The 19,127-nt window shown below is 39.9% G+C and overlaps 1 long non-coding RNA gene across 1 annotated transcript in view; it reads right to left on the bottom strand.

The window, feature by feature from the left end:
• Positions 1-7,461: 7,461 nt before the first annotated feature.
• Positions 7,462-19,127, bottom strand: part of LOC139006550 (uncharacterized) — a 257,079-nt gene continuing 245,413 nt past the window's right edge. Inside the window, exons 3-4 of the long non-coding RNA XR_011470752.1 lie at positions 10,282-10,436; positions 7,462-7,547 (exon numbers count right to left, since the gene is read on the bottom strand). This is a non-coding gene — a long non-coding RNA (uncharacterized lncRNA). The remainder of the gene's footprint in view (positions 7,548-10,281; positions 10,437-19,127) is intronic.

The following is a 19,127-nucleotide window of genomic DNA, read 5'->3' as shown; positions in this document are numbered from 1 at the left end:
AAGTGAAAATGTTTGGAAATAATATCCTTTTGGTTACTGTTAAATTCTGACGGTTTTTGGAAGAAATTTAGATTTATTTACAAGCATTTCAGTGTTTCCTGACTATTAAAACTATATAGTTGTTGTCATTACCATAAAAATTATCACAAATTTAGCAGTTTAAACACAAATGTATTACTTCACAGTTCTACAGGTCAGAAATCCAATAGGCTTGGCTGGTTTCTTTACTCTGGGTTCCACAAGGCAAAGCCAAGGTGGCATGGGGGCGTTTTCTCCGGAGGTTCTACTGAAGAATTCATTTGGAATCTCTCCATTGGCAGAATTCAATTCCATGGGGTTGTGCTAGCGAGGGTCCTCTTTCCTTGCTGGCTGTTGGCTGAGGGTTGTTTTCAGCTTCTAGAGGAGACTCATTCCTTGGCTCATAACCCTCCACCCCATCTTCAAAGCCTGCAATAGAGGCACAAGTCCATCTCACCTTTCAAATGTTCTGCCTCATCTATTTGCTGCCTTTCTCTTCTACTGTGTCTCTCTGACTTCAGCCAGAGAAATTGTTTTTTAAGGGCTTGTGATTGGACTGAGCACACCTGGATAATCCAGGCTAATTTCAAATATTGTAAGTAAGTCATGTCTGTAAAGTCCCTTTTGCTATAACATATACCTATAACATATTCACAGATTCTGGGGGTCAGGGAGTGGGAATCTTTAGAGGGGGCTGGGGGGGTGGCATTATTCTGTCTACCACACTATTCTTCAGGTGCATTCAATGATAACTTAATAATAAATAGCTGTATAGCCACAAACATCTTTAAATTGGGGAAAATAATGTCTCAGAAGAGTTTTTGGTTGTGTAATGTTTGTGATCTTCATTTAGATCAATCCGATCAGTTGGAGTAGGGCGCACAATCTTGATCACACATAACGAAGTTCAAAGCAGAAAAGCCTATGAGTTCTTACATCACTTTCTTTTGTTCCCTGTATAGTGGCCCATTTGAAGAATTCTCTGTAGTTACCAAACCTCATACAATTTTTCATTTATGTTTTTAGTATCTAGTTGTCCAATGATGTTCTATTTTTTCACATTATACTCAGAGTTTACTTCACTAACTCTTTTTTAAAAATTGTGATAAAATTTACATAACCTAAAGTTTAAAACTTTAGCCATTTTAAAATGCATAATGCAGTAGTACAAGTATATATACAATGATGTATAATCATCACTTCTACTTCCAGAAAATGTTCATCATCTCAAAGAGAAATTCTGCCCCCATTAAGCAATAACTTCCCATTGCCCCTCCTCCCAGCTCCTGGTAACCTCTATTCTAACTTTCTGTTCCTAAGGATTTGCCTATCCTAGAAGCCTCATATAAGTGAAATCAAAAGATAGTTTTCCTTTTGCTTACGGGTTATCTCAGTTAGCATAATGTTTTCAAGGTCCATCCATGTTGTAACATTTATCAGAGCTTTATTTCTTTTCTTTCTGAATAGCATTTCATTGTTATTTCATTGTTATGTATGCACTACGTTTGGTTTATCTAATCATTTGTCAATAAGCACTTGGGTTGTTTCCACCTTTTGGCTTTTGTTAATAATGCTGCTATGAATATAGTTATACAAATATCTCTTTGAAATCTTGATTTCATTTTTTTGGTATATTTTGAGGATTTTTAAGACCTTTAATATTAAAGGATTTTTAAGACCTTTAATATCATAGCTTGTGGCCCAACATTTGGATTTTTGTAGTTTGAGATCTGAAGCTGCTTACAAGGCATAACTTTGCCCTTTGGGGCTCCAAAACCACCTGCAGAGCAAGCAGCCCCCGTGCTGATTGTACTATTTGATAAATCATATTCCTTGCATTGTGATAAATAATAATTGTGTTGTGAACACACCACACACACACACACACAGTCTTTTGTTGTACAGGCCTGGGCTGAAACTAGAGTGGGGATAAATGCTTAATCACATATTATCCATTGTTCTTATCTCACAACCCCATGTGCTTAGCCGCTGAGTCAGCCAACACTTGAAAGTCCAGTTGTCCCCACCAATCACAAAATGAATGATGTCAGTTTTGGTCATGTTTCCCCTAAAAACCATGTCTCTGATAAACAGGTGTTTAAAATTTTGCCTTTAAAAACCTTGCCCCATCCCCTCCATTTTGGGAGGTTTTCTTGGTTCATACTGAGGGCCACATTTCCTGGTTTACATGTCATTATCTGTATAAACTCTCTTTTAATTTCTCAGAAGTTTCCTCTGAAGTTTTGTTTACAATACCCAGAGTGGAATTGCTGGATCATGTGATAGTTCTATTTTTAATTGTTTGAGGATCCACCATACTGTTTTCCATAGCAGATGCACTATTTTACATTCCCACCAAGAGTGCATAAAACTTCAATTTCTCCACATCCTCACCAATGCTTGTCATTTTCTGGAGTTTTTTTTTTTTTGCTGTTGTTGTTATTTGGTGTTTAATTTTTTATCTATTAAAAATTAAATTAGAGTTGATATTCAATATTATTTTGTATTAATTTTAGTTGTACAGCACAGTGGTTAGTCAATCATGTACTTTCCGCCTGATATTTGCAGTACCCAAAGGGCACCATACATAGTTATGATAATATTAAAGACTATATGTCCTATGCTGTACTTTACATCTCCATGACTATTTTGTATCTTCCAATCTGTATTTCTCAATCTCTTCATCTTTTTCACCCAGTTCCCAAACTCCCTCCCCTCTGGCAACCATCAGTCTGTTTTCTATATTTATGAGTCTATTTCTGTTTTGTTTCTTTATTTACATTGTTCTTTCGATTCCACATATCAATGAAATCCAGCATGAGGTTTGTACTGTATTGATCTCTCTCAGAGGTAGTACCTATATATATAAAAGCCTAAGCAACTGTTATGACCGGTTGAGCAGTCACTATGACGTGCACCAACCACCAGAGGTCAGACACCTAATGCAGGAGCTGCTCCCTGGTGGTCAGTGCACTCTCACAGCCAACCTCCTCTGGCTGGCCAACATCCCTCAGTCCCTCCCCCTGGCCAGCCAGTTCCCCCCTTCCCCCCGCCCCATCAGCCCTGATCACCCCAATCACGGCCAGGCTGAGGGACCCCACCCATGCACGAATTCATGCACCGGGCCTCTAGTCTATAATAATAAAAGTGTAATATGCTAATTAAACCAGATGACCTTCCAGATGAAGCCCAGGCTGCGAGGGAAGCCTGAGTCCTGGGTGCCAGAAGGAAGCCAGTGGAAGGAAGGCCTACTCTTCCATGAATTTCATGCATCAGGCCTCTAGTTGTATAATAAAGGATTTGTTTGGCCTTTGTCCCCAGTTCTTAGAAAATAACCTCCTAACCCTTGGAATTTTCCAAGTGTTAGGAATATCTTTGTTATTCAGGGTGGTTCCCTGGACCACATTTGATAGTTTATGGTAACAATGACTCAAAATAGGAGCTGACCATGCCAGAAAGACCGATCATGTGATTAGAGTGCTAGTCCTACCTCAGAGAAGATAGGAAGGATGGGCATTGAGTTCAACCACATAACCAATGTTTTAACCATTCACATCCACATAATGAAGACACAGAAAGACTTTGGACACCACAGCTTGCTGGACTCTCCTGGGTAGCAACACTCTGAGTGCTGTCACACTTTGATTCTGAGAGGGTAACACATCCCTTAAAACTTTGCATTTGGAACTTTCTGAAAATTTGTGCTATGAGTCTCTCCTTTTGGCTGGATCATCTTGTGGAGGACTGAACACTTAATCTTCAATTTTTCCAACTTCCAGTACCTATTCAGATAAGTACTGTAAGACTAGAGAATATCCAGCTACCTTTGTGCCAGGATGCCTTAGTGCCACCCTCCCTCCTGCCCCAAACAACTGAAATTTCACCATTAGAAAGATACAATTAAGAACCATAGGTCCCCAGAGATGCCCTTTAAAATTCAAATGTGTATGTGATTGATACATATCAAAGTGCTTTTAGTCTTTCATATATCTAAAGCCACTTATCTATTAGTCAGTAAAAGCAGCCTGTAATCACAGTGTGAGGAATAAGAGTTTCAAGAAAGAATAGTAACCTGAGATATTTTCAAGGTTGGGCTTTTATGCAAAGCCCCAGAGAGCATCAGGTACTCTGGAGATGTAAATGGAAAATGAGGCTGTAAAGAAAAGGGTCAAGATACTGTAAGAGCAGGGTGGAATTGTCCCCGAAGCAAACCACTAACTTCATTATTTTGCCTGAGGCTAACCATACATTTTGAAATAAAAATCGCTAGTCTCAAAATCCCCAGAAGATGCAATGCATATTTGTTTTCCTTTGTAAAAAAGCCTTCCTAAGCTCATCCTCCTTAAGACAGATAATAAGAAAATAGCAGGCAGTCCCAAGCCATTAACCAACAATGAAACCCAATGACCTTTATTTGTTGTGGGTACTTGCTGAATTATAGACAAGTGAACTAAATAACTGTGAGGCAAACTCCTGTGATCCCCTAAAGGGATTTATGAGTTGTGAAATCCATGAGTTAAATATTCATTGAGCAGTACCTATAGTTCACCCTTCTACTAAATTTTATAGGGTATTCAAGAGAAAAACCAAAACCAGATTACCTTCAGAAATATTATAATTGTGTTGGGAAGACATTTTGCAATTTAGTAATAAAGACAAAGGAACTAAAAAAAGTAATCATGCAAAAGATGATGAAGACGAAGAAATACAGAAATATCTGAGAGTCACTAGTTCTTTCTGGGTGGGTGTTTCAGGAAAGATTTTGTTGGTGGCAACAAGAACGGCACCAGGTGTTAGACCAGTGAGGTCAGACCAGACTTAGGTTCAGCAACCTAGGTACTTGAGTTCTGGCTAGGAAAGAATTCAGAGCCAAGATTCAAACTATAAGAGAAAGTTTATTTAGAAAGTCACAGAGGTAGAAGTGAGCCTTAGAAGAAATGGGTTCAGGAAACAAATTACAGAGGCAAAAGAAGGGCCCCTGGAGCTTAGGAGAGAGGAAGGTAATGGTATCTCGCACTGGGAGAGGAAGAAGGCATGGGCAAGCTCCAGGGCGGGAGAGCACACTGACTCTTCCCTCCAATGGGCTTTTAAGGGTGTGGGTTTTAGGGGAGGCCCCAGGGGAGGGTCCCAATTTAATATTCATCACCTCTCCAGGTGTGTCCTTTCAGGGTTGTGGTCTCCACTGATTGGTTGGTGCCAGGGCAGGGGTCATTAGTCAGTGCAGCTGGTCCTGAGGTCAGCTGAGGCTTTGCTTGTCTGGTTTACCTGCTTTTCAGCCTGGAGCTGAAACAACACTGTGATGTATTTGATGAAGATCAGAACCTCATTGTCCTGGGAGCTTGATGCTTAAGGGCTATTCTCTGGCCCCTTTCTTTGTTCTCCCCTCTAAGGGGGGTCTAACCTGCATGATTAGCAACATGCCAAGGGAGGAAAGGTCAGGGGAGGGTCCAAGCCTCATGACCTGTGATATGAAAGGTCAAAGGGTCTATGCCACATGACCAGCCATATTCTTGGGGAGGAAAGATGACCTGGAGGGTGAGGTCCTTGTTTTCCCAGTTTTGCCCATTGCCAGGTGCCTGGAGCTTTCTGCCCTGGTGGCCTTCTGTACCTGGCCCATCATCCTTGCTCTGCTTATGTCTGTCTACCTACCTACCACAGTTTTGCATAAGGTTATTTATGAGAAGGAATTTACAAATAAATAGGAATTGTACAGGCAGATCCTGACAGGATGTGCATTTTGGGTAGACAGAACAAAATATAGTATGTTTGAAGGACAGAAGGTAGTGGAGGCACAGATTAAAAACACAGATGACTAGCAGGACAGTATGTAGCCATAAACCAACAGCTAAACCCAATGACCTTTCTGGGGGAATGGAAGGTTTAATGAAGGTCCTGTGCCCTCCTACAGAGCTTGGGCTCTATAAGGCAATGAAAGCCAAATAAAGGGTTATTCGGAGTAGTGATCATGATGATTGTTAAAAATAAAACACTTCTCTGCCTTTAGCATGGAAGACAATGAGATGGGAATGGAAGAGAAGCAGAGAGATGAATAAGCAGGGGGTTATTGCAATAATATTGCTAAATAATAATGAGCACTTAATAATTAATATGATGGGAGCAGGTTGAGAGCAACAGTAGAAAAATTGAAGGTATACGAGTATTCTTTCTCAGGAATTAGGTAGATGGTGAAGCTACCAACCATAAGATGGAATACAAAATGATGATCAATTTATTGTTACTATACAGAGAGGGTTAAGAGTGGCCTTTAATCAGTTTAGTTTTAGCCTGTGGTATTTCAAGTATCTGTGGAAAATTCAAGTGTACATGTTCATACAATAGAAATATTAGCATGGAACTCAGGAAAAAAAATCACATCATGATTTACATCAGAGTCATCATCATGTGGATTCTAGTTAAAACCCTGGCAGTGGATGAAATCACTCAAAGAAAGTAGATGCAATAAACTGAAGACAAGAAAAGAAATGTGGAACACTAATCCCAAATGAGATGGAAAAGACAGAGAATCCAATAAAGAAGACTTATGTAGAATAATCTTAAAAGTAGGGGAAAAAATAAGAAGAGAGTAGGAAAAGCTTTTTTTCTCTTCTGTGACTCCTCACCTAAAGATGTTTTGTCCATTGATTTTTAGAGAGAGTGGAAAGGAGGGAAGGAAGAAGGGGGAGAGAAAGAGAGAAACATTAGTGTGTCTCTCTCACATCCATTGGTTGCCTCCTGCATGTGCCCTGACCAGAGCAGGGATCCAACCTGCAATCCAGGTATCTGTCTTTGACCAGAAATCGAACTAGAGATCCTTTGGTTTGTGCTCTAACCACTGAGCACACTGGAAAAGCTTTTCACAATGTAGTGTGAACCAACAATTTCAATCACCCCATGAAGGTCACATAAGAAAAATACTGAAAATGCCAACTGGATCTGAGAATTAGATGGTTATGGGCAACCTTCTATAGTACAGGGTCAGCACATGCTGAGAATTATGAAAGCTTCACCTCCGTGACCTAAAGAAAGAGGAAGTGGAGGAAACACAGTGAGCTGGGCTGGAAAGACCAGGAGAAGCAGGAGAGCTTGCTGAAAGGGCACCCAGTGAGAGGTCTGAACATGTGTATGGTATATGCTAAGGAGAAGGACCCGCTGGTAAATCTGAAGGACGGATTAATGGAAATAAAGGACAATTAATGGAAGAGATAAGAAATGGAGTCAAGGGTTCAAGTGGAGAATTAACTCTTAGAATTAATGTAAACACATGATGGGCTGAATATGAGAAAGAAAGACGACTCGGTTGAGGTACCTGAGAGAACTTCTTGCAGATGTCAAGGCTGTACAGGATCTTGGAGGCAGACCAAGCTGAATGTGAGAGAAGATTCAAGCATTCCAGCATGCCCAGAATCACACAAACCACTCATCGAGTTTCTTTTTTAAATGTATCTTTATTGTTGAAAGTATTTCAGATGGCCCCTTTGCTGTTTGTTTTTCCACTCATCGCTTTAAGAGAAGCTTCATGGTGTGAAGATCTAGAGGTGAGACAGAAATTGAGAAATAGTTAAATTTTTTTTCCAGAATTCCTCTTCTAAATTAAACTATAAAACTTTGATAGCCTATGAACTGCGTTATGGCATCTCCCCATGTTTTTTTTGTTTTATTAGTGTATAAAAAGCAACATCAAAAAAGAGAGCATGTGCCACAAAATATACCACTTACGCTCACCACAGAGAACAAGGGTACATTGGGATTTCCCATTTCCTTTTATTTTCACTTGCACGCTACATTTGCTGATATTTTGTTATTATAAAAGTGTACAGGTATCACTTGGCCCATGTTGCTCAGTGGTTACAGCATTGGCCCGCCCACCAAAGGCCATGTCATTTTCGGTCAAGATCACATGTCTGGGTTGCAGGTTCATTCCTGGCCTCAGTTGGGGTGTAGGCAAGAGGCGACTAATCGATGTGTCTCTCACAGGTTGATGTTTCTCTCTCCCCACCTCCTCCCTCTCTTCCACTTTATCTAAAAGCCATGGAAAAATATCCTCAAATGAGGATTTTAAAAAAGTGTACAAGTATGAAATAAAAGCTAATTTTAATAAAGATAATATAAAGAAGCAAAATAAAATCATCCATACTATTTTCATCATGCCTATTATTAAATATTAGGTTCATGTTCATTTTAACAAATCCAAATAATATTTATGTGCATAAATCATTGTGTACATTGCAGATTATTACTTTATAATAAATATCTAGGCATTATTACAAAAGAAATGAGTGGAACTGAGATACCTTATTTTGACAACCAACTTCTTTATCAAACTCACAAAATATTTGTTTTATATAATTTAATGAATGCCCAAGAATGAAACCCATACCCTCACATACACCAGAGAAGGCTAGTTTTCTCCTCTTGGGGTCTCTTTGATATTGTAAGGTTAGAATGAGTTTGTGGTAAATCATTTTGTAGAAAGCACTTGGCTTGTTCAGCTGAACTTAAGGAAAAGAAAAAATGGTTATATCAGACACCCGGAACATTGGTGCACTGTAATGCATGTAACTAAAATAACATATGATTTATAATGGCATTCAGAACAAGAGGCGCATTCTATCAAGGGGCATCCATGGAAGAATGCTTGCCAGGAATCTGAGTCTGCTTCCAACCCCCAAGCCCACAGCTGAAACTAATAGAGAGCTTCCTTTTATTGAGGAGTTTAATGTAAGACTTGTGACAAAAGGTAGTATGCCCTCCCAGATAGATGCATAGATAGATAGATAATTTTTTATATCAACCTGAATAGACTAGGGTGCCCAGTTTTTTGGCAATGTCAGTCTACATATTGCTGTTTAGGTCATTTTAGATGTGATTAACATTTACTGGTAAATCAGTAGACTTTGAGAAAAACAGATCACTCTGCATAATGTGGGTGAGCCTCATATAGTCAGCTGAAGGCTTTAAGAGAAAAGACTGAGGTCCCTGACAATACAAGCATTCTGCCTGCAGAATTGAGACTGCAACATCAACTCTTGCTCCAGCCTGCTGGCCTGCCTTACAGATTTCAGACTTGCCAGCCCCACAGTCACACGAGCCAATTCCTTAAAATCTCTCTCTCTCTCTCTCTCTCTCTCTCTCTCTCTCTCTCTTCCTCTCTCTCTCTCTCTCTCCCTAACCCTCTCCCTCTCTCCATTCTCTCTGGAGAACCCTGACTAATATTAGTAGATAGATAGATCAGTGAGTGGATATGATGGACAGGTGCAGAGATGGACAGGTAGATAAAGAGGTGCTGCTTCAGGTGATCTGAGAGTGTGCGCTGAAAGCACATTGGAAAAAGTCAAATTACTGGGGTTTGATTCCTGGCTCTACCTTTTAGAGGTTGTGCGGCCACAGAAAAGTCTTTTAACCACTCTGAGTTACAATTTTCTCATCTGTTAAATAAAAGCAATGGAATAAATAGTATCTTCCTTACCCATCTTGCCAGACTTCTATGAAAATTAATGATAAAAATAGCATGGATAATGGCTGCTGATATTTATTGAGTGCTAACTATGAGTCAGGAAGTGGTGATTACTTCTCACACATTATATTGTTTAATCTTCAATAAAAACCTTCAAGGTAGATAAATTATTATTTTAATTTCATAGATAAAAATCTCAGACTTTGATTATCTTACCTAAAGTAACACCTTTTCTGTGCAATTCTCACTGATCTCCATTCCTTAAGAGCACTAACCACAGTCATGATTTGTTTATTATCTTAACTTGGTAGAGTGTAGACTCTCTTTTAATACTTGAAAATAAAAGAGTAGCTGAACGAATGAATGAATGAATGAAACTTGCTTTGGGAGATTCAACATATGTAACCATTAGAAGTAAAAGCTCTAGAGATAAACATTACTACAGTTTACAATAGTACACAAGTGTAGGGCCTGAAAGACTCATTTCCATTCTTTCTGAAGGAGCCGGGAGCACAGAGTCACGTCCCCAGTTCCCACCCCCACTGTCCTGCAGAACCAGAGGGAAGCCCGGCTAAGAAAGGAGATGCACTCCACAAAGGTACTTTCTCCCTGTGTTGTACTTACTCAGGAAAAGACATTTAGTGCATAATATTGACTTTTGCCCTCTTCCACCATGGTTTTCTTTGTAAGGCACCCTAGTCCTTCAGGAACACAGTCCCTTTGGCCCTGCTATTTTGGTGTTATGGTCTTGTTGTATTTGAAGGACCTACATGACAAAGAGTAGGACCTGCACCTCTCCACTAACTCACGTAGAAAGCAGGCTATACCGAAGAGAAGAGGAGTTCTAGGAGGAGGTCAGTGATGTCCTGAGTGGAGGCCCCAGAGATGCTGTGCCCGTGTGCAAAGCAAACGCAACCAAGAACCAACACCTGCATCTTCCCACTGTAATCCAGGGTGAACCAATCTGAAACACACAACAAAACAGGGGCTTGAGGAGTCTGGGAAGGGGTATTTAAACTGCAGTTTTATTGATGACCAGATGGGTCATGAATTGCCAGGTTTACACATTAGTGACAGCAAAAGATCTAGAACTCTAGTAATTTCTCTCACTATATGGTCTTCACTTTCTTTTTCTTAACTAATAAGCAGCAACACAAAGTTCAGTAATGCATTTGAATAATAAAGAGATTTACTTCAGAATATAATAGATGGATATCTGCATTTGACAAGGCATTCTCTTCCCAGAGGCCTAATTAGGTGATAATGTCAAGATTCTGCCTGTGGCTCTCTGATGGCGCCGCCACTGTGTTTTCACGCTTCATTTCTTACCCCTCCTGAAATGGTGTTGCACATGGTCCCACTGCTGTTATAACCAGGCATCAAAATGTCCTCCTGTTTATAATTTCGTAGAAATCCTGATAGAGTCCCCCTTATTTTTAAATGCAAAGTCAAAGTCAAATGTTACTTTCCCATTTTCCACAAGTGATGCTTTCAGATACACGTTGTGAAGGGCACTTTCCACTTGGTGGGTAGTTAGTGCCTTGTGACCTGAATCGTTAGATCTTATCCAGCAAAATTTGCATTACCTGGGAGACTGGTGGTTCCCTTCATTGGAAAAATCATGCTTTGAAGTTGTGCCACTGATTATTGAAATGGTTCAGACTTCAGACTGAATGAGACAAACAGAGATCAAATGGATGTGACACGTGCTCACCTGTCAGTGTTAGAGGGCAGCTTGTGAGCAGCTGGTCTCACAGGGCAACATTATTTACATTTTTTATGACAATTCATATTTTCATACTCTCTTCCTCCCTAAAGATATTCTCATCTAGAATCCTAGAACCCTTCTTTTCTCTATTAACTTATATTACTTTCTCACACTATTTCTTTGGTCTTTTTTTTTTTTACCCCTGGGGCCTTTTTCTTAAACTCATTCTTTTCATCATTTTTTGGGGACAAAGTATTACCAGAAAGCACACTCAGTTTGAATGGGTAGCTAACTTAGCATACTGTAGTTTTACCAGAGTGTAACAGATTTGGAAGCTGCTACAAAATGTGCATGGTTTCCCAAAGGCCTTAGTTATATATTTCTTTTTATAACACAAGATGATTCACTAAAATGCATTTTTTCACAGTGTAACAGTGAGAATAGTAGGCACCTCATTAAATCTCTCCTAAAGTAAGAGATATCAGATGAAAACATCTGGGTGGGCTCTAGGTAACATCTAGTCCACTCTTTCTCTAATCTTCACTTATCTTACTTTAAATAAAGAGGAAAGAGAGAGTACTGATTTGTGTAAATTTAAGGAAGGCTGTGAAAATGGCCACCAGTGACCAGGCGAGACAAGTTTTGTAGCATGAAATAGAATATATAGCAGTGGTTCCCAAACTTATTTGGCCTACTGCCCCCTTTCCAGAAAAAATATTACTAGCACCCCCTGGAAATATTAATTATTTTTTAATTTTAATAGCAATTAAACAGAAAGATATATGTATTAATGTTTCTACCTTTTTCGTAAAATATAGTAAAGAAAGGTGTAATTAGAAACATTGAAGTTTGAAATTATGAAACTATTTATTGAACTCAGAATAGAAAGGTAATACAAAAAAAGTTAAAACAAATGCACCTGGGGGGGGAAAAATGGCGGAGGTTTAGACGGACGTGTTGGTGCTTTGTCCCGGAGCAGATAAGGCCGAGCAGCTGAAACGGGTAACATACAGCCTGAACAAAGAGAGGAGATTCAGCTGAGAAACAGTCTGCAGCCAGGAAAGACAGAGAACTCCTAGAAAATGGGGATGGTTAGAGATTGAGGCTGAAACCTCCCCCTGGGCGCCAGCTCAGCGGCGAGACCTCGCCATCTTGAGCAGCTGTATATCCGCATCCAGACATCGGCTACTAACCCAGAGGCAACCGCTCTCAAGCAGCACGGCTACATGAACTCAGAGGAGACCTGCTTCCCTCCACGGAAAGGTTACACTCCCGCCGAAACCGGTTTGGCTCAGTGGATAGAGCGTCGGCTTGCAGACTGAAAGGTCCCAGGTTCGATTCCGGTCAAGGGCATGTACCTGGGTTGCGGGCACATCCCCAGTAGGAGGTGTGCAGGAGGCAGCTGGTCGATGTTTCTCTCTCATCAATGTTTCTAGCTCTCTAACACTCTCCCTTCCTCTCTGTGAAAAATCAATAAAATATATTAAAAAAAAAAAAAAAAAGAAAGAAAGGTTAGACTCCCCCCAAAGGTGCAGTTTGCAATTCAGGTTGGAGCGAAGAACGCGCGTGTGCGCGGGGGGGGGGGGGGGGGGGAATCTGCGCCCCACAAAGTCCACGTCCACACCCATTGAGGCCAGCATGACCCGCAAGTGGGGAGGGCTCCTGCAGGGCTGCTCACAGAAGGTAACACTATAAATAAGCCTATAGTTGGACTGGATGCAAAGGGGCAGCCTCAGAATCTTCCATCCAGCCTGCTACTTGGTGCCAGGGGCCAGAGCGTGCCCAGAGACTCTGCGCAAATCTGGAAGGTGGAGCCCAGCGAGTTCGCACAGCTTCCCAGGCTCTTGTTTACACACTTCCTCTTACATCTGTGAGTTTGATTGTTGAGCCCAGTGCATGGGATTGCCCAGTTGGGGTCACTAGCGGAGCCTGTAGGGGAAGATTGTTTTTGGGGAGCCTGGGAAACAGAGCTGGGAGTGGCGCCTGGGGAACCAGCTCTGGGCGGAGCTGGTTCAGGTACAATAGAGAGATCCTGGTCAGAGAGGACATATAGCCTTGGAGATCAATCCAGACACACTGCCACCCAGAGGCAGAGCCACGAACTGACTCTTCTGTAAATACAGATAAGGCAGTAAGGGGAACCAATACGGCCTGCCTTAAAATCAGGACTGTGGCTTACAACACGGAGGAACAGTGTATCAGAGGGAAATTCAACATTCTCCTGAATTCCGGGCGTGCCAAAAAGAAGAGTAGAAGATCTGAAGCACCTGCATTACTGCACATTTTTATTTTTATTTTTTTAAATTACTCTTTCACCTTTTAACTAAGAAAACATTTTTCTTTTTTTTTTCTTTTTTTTTTTGTTCTTTTTTTTCCCATCACCTGATTTTTACCCTTTCAATTACTACATTTTTATTTTTATCTAGTATTATTACTGCTACCATTTTACCATTTTTTAAAGTGTCATTTATTTTGTCTTTATTTTATTTTGGGACTATTGTTCTCCATTCTATTTTCATCGTCCCTTTAGCAACATTTCTCTCTACCTCAATTTTGCCTCTGTGCTAAAACCCTCTTCCCCACTTTTTCCCTTTTGTTGTCCTGTTTCTCTTACCCTACTCCAGCTTTAGATTTTCCCTTTTCTTTTTACCCCCTGTCAAAATTTCACCCTACTTATATATCCTTTGTCCAATCCCCTGCTCTAAATCCTTATACACCTTTCCCTTATCTTCCTTCACTATCCAAATTTTTTTTTCTTCTTATTCTTCTTCTTTTCTCTCTCTATTGTTTTATTGTTGTTTGCTTGATTGACGAGTATATTGGGGGTTTTTTTAGGATTGTTTTTGAGATTACTCTGCTTATTCTTTTTATTTTTCTGCCCCCCCCTCCCCCCCCGGTTATTTCGGTGCTTCTGTTTTCCTGTGCATCGCTTGATATTATTGGTTGTTGGTAGTTTGTATTCATCTCCAGGAATCTGTTGCTGTAATTTGTTGGGATTAGTGGCAGTTCTATAGGAGTTTTCTCCTCATATAAATAGTCTCTTCCCCTTTTATACTTCATTCTCTGTTCTCTCTTACTTTATTTTTCTTTTCCTCTTTTTTCCCCTCCCTTTTTCCAATTTCATTTTTACACTCCTTTTTTTTCTTTCTTTCTTTTTTCTCTTCTTTCTCTTTCTCTTCTATCTTCCTTATCTCCTAACTCTCTTTGCTCGGGTGGCCACCTTTATTTGGGGTTATTAATATTGTAAATACATTCGTGTTCAGTGCCTGGTACGTTGTGCCTTGTTGTGTTGTATTTGGTGCCTTTAAATCAACGCAGCAGATTCAAGCAATAGCGGCCTCCTGATCACCACTCGCTCTGTCTGGGGAACAATTACTGTGTGTGAAGCCTCCCTCCACCAGCCAGAAGAGCCACCACAGCTGTGAACAGCACCCACCAGAGGAGCTGCTGCCAACTGAGGAGCAGCTGCTACCACAACTGCCCAAGGAGCAACCACAGCCCAAGGAGCCACTGCCACCCTGGGAGCAGCCACTGCCACCCAGGGAGCAGCCACTGAACAACTCAACAACTAGATATGTCAGTGAGATCAAACATGGGTAGACAAAGAAACCCCCAAAGAAAAGAAAAGGAGGACTCGCCAGAAAAGCAGCTAAGTGAGACAGAGGCATGCAACATGACGGAAAAAGAATTCAGAATAAGGGTCCTAGAGTTCATGCACCGGACGGAGGAAAAAATCAATACCATATGCAAGAAGCTAGAAGATAAAGATGAAAAAACAACAACTTAAGTAAGTCCCAAGAAGAAATGAAGAGTGACATAGCTGCAATAAAAAACACCATAGAAAGTATCAACAGTAGACTAGGAGAAGCGGAGGACCGAATTACTGAATTAGAAGACAGGGAACAAAACACACTCAAACTGTACTGCAATTGGAGAAAAAAATTAAAAGACAGGAAGAGAGCCTAAGGGAGCTTTGGGACAACATGAAATGAAACAACATACGAATAATAGGGGTGCCAGAACAACAGAAAGATGAACATGGATTAGAAAACCTATTCGAAGAAATAATATCAGAAAACTTCCCTGAGGTGGGGAAGAAAAAAGTCACACAAGCCCAGAGAGTCCCAAACAAGGTGAACCCAAAAAGACCCACACCAAGACACATCATAATTACCATGGCAAATGTTCAGGACAAAGAGAGAATCTTACAGGCTGCAAGAGAGAGACGGAAAGTTACATACAAGGGATCTCCCATTAGATTATCAAATGATTTCTCAACAGAAACACATCAGGCCAGAAAAGAATGGACGGAAATCTACAAAGTAATGCAAAGCAAAGGACTGAATACAAGAATACTCTATCCAGCAAGGCTATCATTCAAAATTGAAGGGGAAATAAGAAGCTTCACAGACAAAAAAAGGCTAAGGGAGTATATCACCACCAAGCCAGCAATACAAGAAATGCTAAAGGGACTGGTGTAAAAAGAAGAAATAAAAAGCTCAGAAAGAAAACAGCCACACACAAAAAAAGAAATGGCTACAAACAAGTACCTTTCAATAATAACTTTAAACGTAAACGGACTAAATGCTCCAACCAAAAGACATCGAGTGGCTGAATGGATAAAAAAACATGACCCATACATCTGCTGTCTACAAGAGACCCACCTCATTAGAAGGGACTCACACAGACTGAAAGTGAAGGGATGGAAGAATATCTTTCAGGCAAATGGAAAGGAAAAGAAAGCTGGGGTAGCAATATTTATATCGTACAAAATACATCTCAAAGTGAAGGCCATAACAAAAGATAAGGAAGGCCACTTCATAATACTAAAGGGATCAATACAACAAGAGGATATAACCCTGATAAACATATATGCACCCAATGCAGGAGCACCCAATACATAAGAAAACTTCTGGAAGATATCAGGGGAGAGATCGACAACAATACAATCATAGTAGGGGACTTTAATACACCACTGACATCACTGGATAAATCCGCTAGACAAACAATCAGCAAAGAAACAGCAATCCTAAATGACTCACTAGATCAGATGGACTTAATTGACATCTTCAGAACACTTCACCCCAAAGCCATGGAATATACATTCCTCTCAGGTGCTCATGGGACATATTCAAAAATAGACCACATATTGGGTCACAAGCAAAGTCTCCACAAATTCAAGAAGATTGAAATCATAAAAAGCATCTTCTCAGACCACGATGGCATAATGTTAGAAATAAACTACAATAAAAACAACCCAAAATACTCAAACACTTGGAAGCTGAATAGCATCTTATTAAATATTGATTGGGTTACCAATGACATCAAAGAAGAAATTAAAAACATCCTGGACACTAATGACAATGAAAACACAATAATCCAAAACCTATGGGACACAATGAAAGCAGTCCTGTGAGGGAAGTTTATAGCTCTACAGGCCTATCTCAAAAAACAAGAAAAAATGATAGTTAATCATCTAACTCTACAACTCAAAGAATTAGAAAGAGAGCAACAAGAAAACCCCAGAGTGAGCAGAAGGAAGGAGATAATAAAGATTAGAGCAGAAATCAATGAAATAGAGACCAAAAAAACAATACAGAAAATCAATGAAACCAAGAGCTGGTTCTTTGAAAGGATAAACAAGACTGACAAACCCCTAGCCAGGCTCACCAAGAAGCAAAGAGAGAGGTCCCAAATAAACCAAATCAGAAACGATAGAGGCGAAATAAAACAGACCCCACAGAAATACAAATGATTGTTAAAAAATACTATGGACAACTCTACTCCAACAAACTAGACAACCTGGAGGAAATGGACAAATTCCTAGAAAAATACAACATTCCAAAACTCAATCAGGAAGAATCTAAAAATCTCAATAGGCCAATAACTATGGAAGAAATTGAAGCAGTCATCAAAAAGCTTCCAGCAAACAAAAGCCCAGGACCAGATGGCTTCTCAGGGGAGTTTTACCAAACTTTCAAGGAAGAACTAAAACCTATCCTCCTCAGATTACTACAAAAAGTTCAAGAGGAAGGAACACTTCCAAGCATATTCTATGAAGCTAGCATCACCCTAATACCAAAACCAGGTAAAGACAACACAATGAAAGAGAATTACAGGCCAATATCCCTCATGAACATAGATGCCAAAATCCTCAACAAAATCTTAGCAAATCGGATCCAGCAGTACATCAGAAGAATCATACACCATGACCAAGTAGGATTTATCCCAGGGATGCAAGGATGGTACAACATCCGTAAATCAATAAACGTGATACATCACATAAACAAATTGAAAGAAAAAAACCACATGGTCATATCAATTGATGCAGAAAAAGCATTCGACAAAATCCAACACCCATTTTTGATAAAAACTCTCAGAAAGGTGGGAATAGAAGGATCATACCTCAACATAATAAAAGCCATATATGACAGGCCCACAGCCAACATCATACTCAATGGACAAAAACTAACACCATTTCCCCTAAGAACAGGAACAAGACAGGGATGCCCACTCTCACCACTCCTGTTCAACATAGTACTGGAAGTATTAGCCATTGCAATTAGACAAGAAGAAGAAATAAAAGGCATCCAAACTGGAAAAGAGGAAGTAGAACTGTCCTTATTTGCAGACGACATGATATTATACATACAAAACCCTAGAGACTCCATCAAAAAACTACTAGACTTAATACATGAATTTGGCAAAGTAGCAGGATACAAAATTAACCCCAAGAAATCTGAGGCATTTCTATACAGCAATAGTGAACTGTCAGAAAGAGAGATTATAAAAACAATCCCATTTACCATCACACCAAAAAAATTAAGATACCTAGGAATAAACTTTACTAAAGAGGTAAAAGACCTCTACTCAGAAAACTACAGGACGTTGAAAAAAGAGATAGAGGAAGACATAAAGAGATGGAAGAACATACCATGTTCTTGGATTGGTAGAATCAACATAATAAAAATGTCCATACTACCCAAAGCAATCTATAAATTCAACGCACTTCCTATTAAAATTCCAATGGCCTTCTTCAAAGATCTAGAACGAACTCTCCAAAAATTCATCTGGAATGAAAAAAGACCCCGAATAGCTGCAGCAATCCTGAGAAAGAACAAAGTAGGTGGGATCTCAATGCCAGATATCAAGCTGTATTACAAAGCCACTGTTCTCAAAACTGCCTGGTACTGGCACAAGAACAGACATATAGACCAGTGGAATAGAATAGAGAGTCCAGAAATTAGCCCGAACCAATATGCTCAATTAATTTTTGACAAAGGAGGTATGAACATACAATGGAGCCAAGATAGTCTCTTCAATAAATGGTGTTGGGAAAATTGGACAGATACATGCAAGAAAATGAAACTAGACCACCAACTTACACCATACACAAGAATAAACTCAAAATGGATAAAGGACTTAAATGTACGACAGGAAACCATAAAAATTCTAGAAGAATACAAAGGCAACAAAATCTCAGACATATGCCAAAGCAATTTCTTCACTGATACAGCTCCTAGGGCAGTTGAAACTAAAGATAAAATGAACAAATGGGACTACATCAAAACAAAAAGCTTCTGCACAGCAAAAGAAACCATCAACAAAACAACAAGAAAACCCACTTCGTGGGAAAACATATTTGCCAACGTCATATCTGAAAAGGGCCTAATCTCCAAAATTTATAGGAAACTCATACAACTTAACAAAAAGAAGATAAACAATCCAATCAAAAAATGGGCAAAGGATCTAAATAGACACCTTTCAAGAGAGGACATTCAGAAAGCCAAGAGACATATGAAAACATGCTCAAAGTCACTAATCATCCGAGAGATGCAAATCAAAACAACAATGAGGTACCATCTCACACCTGTCAGAATGGCCATCATCAACAAATCAACAAACGACAAGTGCTGGAGAGGATGTGGAGAAAAAGGAACACTCGTG

The sequence above is a fragment of the Myotis yumanensis genome, unplaced genomic scaffold (genome assembly GCF_028538775.1).
Source record: "Myotis yumanensis isolate MYYU_CA2020_CCGP unplaced genomic scaffold, mMyoYum1.0.hap1 SCAF_1, whole genome shotgun sequence".
In the NCBI taxonomy this organism is placed as follows: domain Eukaryota; kingdom Metazoa; phylum Chordata; class Mammalia; order Chiroptera; family Vespertilionidae; genus Myotis; species Myotis yumanensis.
This window is presented reverse-complemented; position numbering and strand designations above follow the sequence as displayed.